Here is a 6000-nt window from a genome sequence, read left to right on the forward strand (position 1 = left end):
GGATGTTCGGAGGAGAAGAGGACAGCGGCTGACAAATGTGTTCGCCTTCATCTCTTCACAACCATCCAGGCTGTGTGAAGGGCGTGCAAGGCTTCTGCCACGAAGTGATGGATGATGGAGATGGTTGGTCTAGTAGGAAAAGCAGGTGGATGAATTATAACCTTGGCTTAATGCCACTTAGAGCAAAGACGATTCTGCTTGGCACAGATTGCCCGGTAAAGGCACTGAATGAAGGGGAAAGTGTGTGATTGTCCCTCATTCCAACAACCTTGCCTCCACTTAAAACGCCTATACTGGAATGATCTCTGCTACAGTCAGTGCCCCGGGTACCCTGTCCTTAGCCAGAGGACTAGCACGGCTCGAGGCACCATTAAAGAATTCCCTTCCTTTTTTTTCGTTTTACTAAGGTGACAGCGCCGTGGTGCCCATGTCCTGGAACCCTGGCAGCCGCCTCTCTGGGGATACTTCGTGTGAGCTAGCCCAGGGGATCCCAAATCATCACGGGAGAAGGCAGAAACCAAGCAGTTACTGGAAATGAGTGTGTGTGCGTGTGTGTGTGTGTGTGTTTTAGGAGCAGGATGGACTTCCCTAAAAAATGTCTTTCCACCATATAACAAAATCAAAGACTACTTTGTGGGTCAAGCCACGTCAAAGAAGGCAAACAGGAGATTATAAATAAACCTCTGGAAGGAAAACAAATAAAGTATTTACTAGAATTTATTTTGCCTAGCGAGATCAAACCTTGCCATCAAGGGACATGCTCGATGATTCACTTGGTGAAGGGACAACAAACCGAGGTTAAACCCCTCCTCTCCACCCCTCTCCTCGCTCCCTGCGAGCTGGGGCTGTCCCGTTTCTCTTCCCGAGAGCCGGCGGGGCGGCCTCCAGGTGAGGGACGGGCAGCGCTCTCCTTTGCCGTCGGGGGAGTCTCTGCTTGGGCGATCGCCGGCCCGGCGGAGGAAACCCTCGGCTCCAGGAGGAAAACCCGGCCGGAGGGGGTTGCTGGGCGACAGGAGTGAAGCAAATCACTGGCGTCCTGCGGCTGCGGGGCTGGTTTTACCGCCTGGGCTGCGGTGAGGGCTCGTGCTTCTCGCTCAGCAACCCTGAGCATAAGCGGGGACATGCTTTTAAATTTAAAATCAAAAAGACAAAGAAACAACTCTTCCACCTTCAAAACCTCCAACCGAACCAACCAACCAAAAACCCACCAAACAAAAAAACGACCCCCCCACGTTTGTCCTTCGAGCCGCTAATTGACCCAAAGGGGATCCCGCTCCGCAGCACGACATGAGCGCATCTTCCCCGAGGAAAGAAACTGCTCCCTGCTAGTTGCTGCTTCTTCCCGGCATTTCTAGTGCAATAACCGTAACGAGACATTATCGAGTGTGATCGCTGCTTTGCCCAGATTTTGACCAGCAGTGAATTTTGCTCAGGTATCCCCAACTTTCAGCAGGATTTCCCCTGTGGAATAGCCAGGCAAACTCTCTAAATACCTCCTGGCGCCAGAAGAAAGTTCTCATGTAATAGATACCCGTTGGTGTGAGAACATGGATTCTGCTCACTTTGTCAATCAGCCGGGGGGAGGAAGGGGATTGAGGAGGGGGGAGCTGGGGGGTTTCCTTTAATTACCAAAAAAAAAAAAAAAAAAAAAAAAAAAGAGAGAGAAAAAAGTATTTTTTCATTAATTTTAATTTTTTAATGGTGCCAGGAGATATGCAAATGGTCAAAAAGGATCAGAATTAATGGTGCTGTTTCAAGCCCAGTTTATTTCTTCTCTTGGAGGAAATTAGCTGGAATAACAAGCAAACATCAGGCAAGAGGAAACACTGTGTTAGTCTCCTCCTTGTGTTTCATTCTGAGAGGGAAGCCCAACAGAGCAAGACGGAAGAGATGGGGAGAGATAACACCAGCACAGCACTTCATTATACTTGAACGCTCCAGCATGCTCCTTGCTTTGGCTGGGCTGCAGCAGAGCAGACGGAGGAGTGCGGCTGCCCTAGGAATCGCTGGTGGAGGCAGTGAGGGCTCCGGGGGCACACAGCCGGTGAGACACCTTTGGGGGCAGCAGGAGGAAAATCACTGTCCAGAGTCAAAGAGAACTCCGTCACCCTGGCATCATGTCATTAACAGCATTCAGGACAGGCTTTGTGCCTGTGAAAGGCACAAAGGGCTTGCAGACTGCAGTCACAGCAGTTCCGTTGTTGGTGAAATTATTCCTTATTATCTCTAGGGAACAAATTTCCTATGGAAGGCACTTGGGCAGCCTTCTGAACACCAGGCAGGGCAGCTGCCACACGTTATCTCACCAGCACTCAGGCTCCAAGTGCTGGCAATACTGGGATGGGTGCTTTTCTCTCTTGTAAAAGACAGCACCACTTTGTTCTTTGTTCCCCCTCACTGAATGCTGGGTATCTGTGTATAATATTCAAATTTCCATCTATTTAAATTGGTGGACCTATAATTAATCTAGATTTTAAATTGATAAAATTACAAGTGAACACATCGATCACCACTGGGTTAATTCTGGATCTGAGACAGGTGACATGACAGGTGACTTGACAGGTGATATGACATGACATGACAGGTTCTGACAATGATTTTTAGATTCAATAGATATGGTTCTTCTAGGATGCAGTCTTGATCCTGATCTTACTGCTGTGCATTCTGCTTCTGTGGGCACTTGACACAGAGACCCAATATAAAATAAGGGCTGTGCTATTTGGCTGCTATTGGCAGAAAATGAAAGAGTTAGGTGAAAGCTGAGTGACTCCAGGTCTGTGAGAGCTGGTGAGGCATGGGTACAGCAGATGTATTTATTGCTGTACTTGGGAGAATGATCACTAAGTTCAGTGAGTTCATCAGATTCTAGACTTGTAGTAGAATGTGGATAAATCTCCCCCCTCCAACAGATGCCTATAATCAGTTTTTCAAATACTGAACACTCCTGTGAGTGAAAAAGGTGCTTTTAAAAAACCTCTGGCATCACTTTATGGTAAAAAAAATCAGGTTCTTGCATTCCAGCCAAGCAGAAAGGAACAACCAGACCAACTAACAGACCTTTGAAGGTGTAACCATTATATTCAGAGTTGTTACTCATCATATTGTGGAAAGACAAATTAAGTGTTCAACTTGCTTATCTAACAGAGAATTCCAGGAGGCAGTAGGAAGGATACAGGTGTGGGTTATCGTATGACTTCAAAAATAAAGTGGTATCCTGTGAAGGACTCATCCTGAATAGAGACAGGACTTACAAAGCAAATGCTGCAGAGATTTATGTAGTCTCAAAAGATTGTTATTTGTGTTTGGAAACCTCTTTGTATTATTAAAATTATAAATGACAGAAAGGGAAGGACCTGGATGGATAATTTATTAATTTTATAATTTATTATTTTGGAACAAATATATCTTGTACTATAATGGGGGGCAAAGCCTACATCCTCAGCATAAGTAGAAATGCTGGAAGTCAGGTCCAAACACACCTTACAATGCCTTTAGTGAAACAACAGATTGTTTTTATTAAAAACATCTGAAAGGTTTAACAACTTAAGGTTCATCTGGTGCCAAACTAAGTTGTAGGTGAAGATAGATGATGGTTGCAATTCCCTGCAAATAGAAGTAGTCACTTGTGGTAATGATGGATGATTTCCAGGGAAGAAGTACAGAACTAGTCAAAGGGATGTTTCACTTCAAGAATATGTAAATAACTTACTTTTTGGTTTTATCCTACATTAAAAGAAAAATATAGTTTCCATCTGTCTGGAGCAAATCCAGCTAAAGTGAGCAGAATTAAGGTCATGTCCAGCATACATAAGACCAGTCCTTTACATGATTTTACATAAATCTCTGTGGTTTAAGGGTGATAGAAAGATTGAAGGGGGGTATGTTCTGCCATTCATTACCTCAAAATTATCACTTATTCAAGATACATAGCTAGTGTCTTTTTGCTTAGCTATGTGTAGCATTTGAGATGTAGATAAATTATCATAAACCTTGTTTAGGGTGCAGTTAATCTTAATTGATTTCAGCCACCTCAGAATTTGGTATTGCAACTCAGATAGTTAGGAATGAGTGGCAAAAGTTACAGTTTGTAGGTCAAAATGTCACCTGTTACATTTGTTACATGAAATGTCAAAATGTGGGAGGCATTCTTAAGGCAGCCTAATGAAATACTGCACTGGAATCCTTTTCTTTGTGTTCTTTGGATGAACAAGATGTCAGTGCTTAGGCAGTGTCAGGCAGAAACAGAGATCATGCCTGAAGTGAAAGGAAATATGATTAGAAAGACCTTTCTTAGGAGAACTTTGCCTTTCAGCAGAGGTGAAGTTTAGCCAGTGCTTAGGCTTTGAGATGAGTCTCTCTTTGTGTTGTGTCTCTATAATGCTATCATGATCAGCAAAACTGGAGTAGAGCAGGCTGTGTAATAAAAGAACTCATTACTTTTATTCTTCTTTTGGTTCCTCTCCCCATTCTCATTGTGCTGAATAATTTTATCTGACTAAGATGGTGTTGTTCGCTCTTTCCAAGCAGCCATGATGCTAATTTTCATTCATTATACCCTTTTAAATGGAAATTCAGGAAGAATAAAGTACTTGGAATAGGATAACATATTCCACCCTCTGTCTTGTATTTTAAACACATCAACAATTAAGATTATTTTTAATTAAGAAGACAATTAATTAGGACAAAAATGATATTGAGTCATAGGGTCGATTCAATCCAGTCCTGTCTAAGTTGCTAAAAGCAAATATCTAGAAGAGTGTATTTAAAGAGCAAAAACAGGGTAATATTCCTCAGAAAACTCTCTCCACAGCCAATAATTTGAGTTTCAATAATTTTCTAAGTGAAAAGTTTGGACTCTGATGGATTTTTCTTCCATGAGCTGGCTTTGGAATCCATGTCCACTTTTACCCTCCCAGTATTCTGCAGCAAAATCTAATTAAATACATGCAGTGACAAAGTTCATTAACTTAAAAGCAGAGTAAGGGTGGATTAAGAAGCTCATAGGAAACTCAGACTACTGCAGAGTACACTAAACCATATGTGCAGACTGTGTTGTCTGCATTGAGTGTACACAGCAAATCCTGTGTGCCATATTTTCTATGAATATTGGGCTGGGATTAGGGCAGTGGTGTTGTCACATCCAGTTCTGGATAGAAGATAAACTGACAGCTGGTTGTTGAGTCCTCATCCAAGCTGTGATCTGGGACAGAAGTCATAGGATCATTTAGTTTGGAAAATACCTTTAATTCCATTAAGTTCAGCTATTAACTTAGCACTGCCAAGTCTACCGGTAAGCATCATGTCTACACCTCTTTTAAATATCTTCAGGACTGGTGACTCAGTCCATTTCCCTGGGCAGCCTGTTCCAATGCTTGCTAACCCTTTAAGTGAAGAAATTTTTCCTAATATCCAGTCTAAACTTCCTCTGGGGCAACTTGAGGACATTTCCTGTTGTTTTATCACATGTTATTTGGGAAAAGACACTGAGCCCCATTTTGTTACAACCTCCTTTCTGGTAGTGTCTCCCCCAACCCTTCTTTTCTCCATGCTAAACAATCCTAGTTACCTCAGTTGCTCCTTTCAGGACTTGTGTTCCAGACCCTTCTCCAGCTCCTGAACACACCCCAGTGCCTCCATGTCTGTCACGTAGTAAGGAACCCAAACTGCACACAGGCATTGAGATGTGGCTTCACCAATGCTGAGTACAGGGGGGACAATCACTGCCCTGGTCCTGCTGGTCACACTATTGCTAATCCAAGCCAAGATGCCATTGGCCTTCTTGGCCACCTGGGCACACCTGGCTCATGTTTAGCTCACTGTCAACCAGCAGACCCATGTCCTTTTCTGCTGGGCAGCTTTCCAGGAACTCTGTCTCAAGCCTGTAATGCTGCAGGGGGCTGTTGTCACCCAGGGGCTGGAACAGGCACTTGGTCTTGTCAACCTCATGCAACTGGCCTTGGTCCATTGATCTATCCAGATCCCTCTGTAGAGCCTTCCTGC

This window comes from Vidua macroura, chromosome 1 (genome assembly GCF_024509145.1).
Source record: "Vidua macroura isolate BioBank_ID:100142 chromosome 1, ASM2450914v1, whole genome shotgun sequence".
NCBI classification, from domain to species: domain Eukaryota; kingdom Metazoa; phylum Chordata; class Aves; order Passeriformes; family Viduidae; genus Vidua; species Vidua macroura.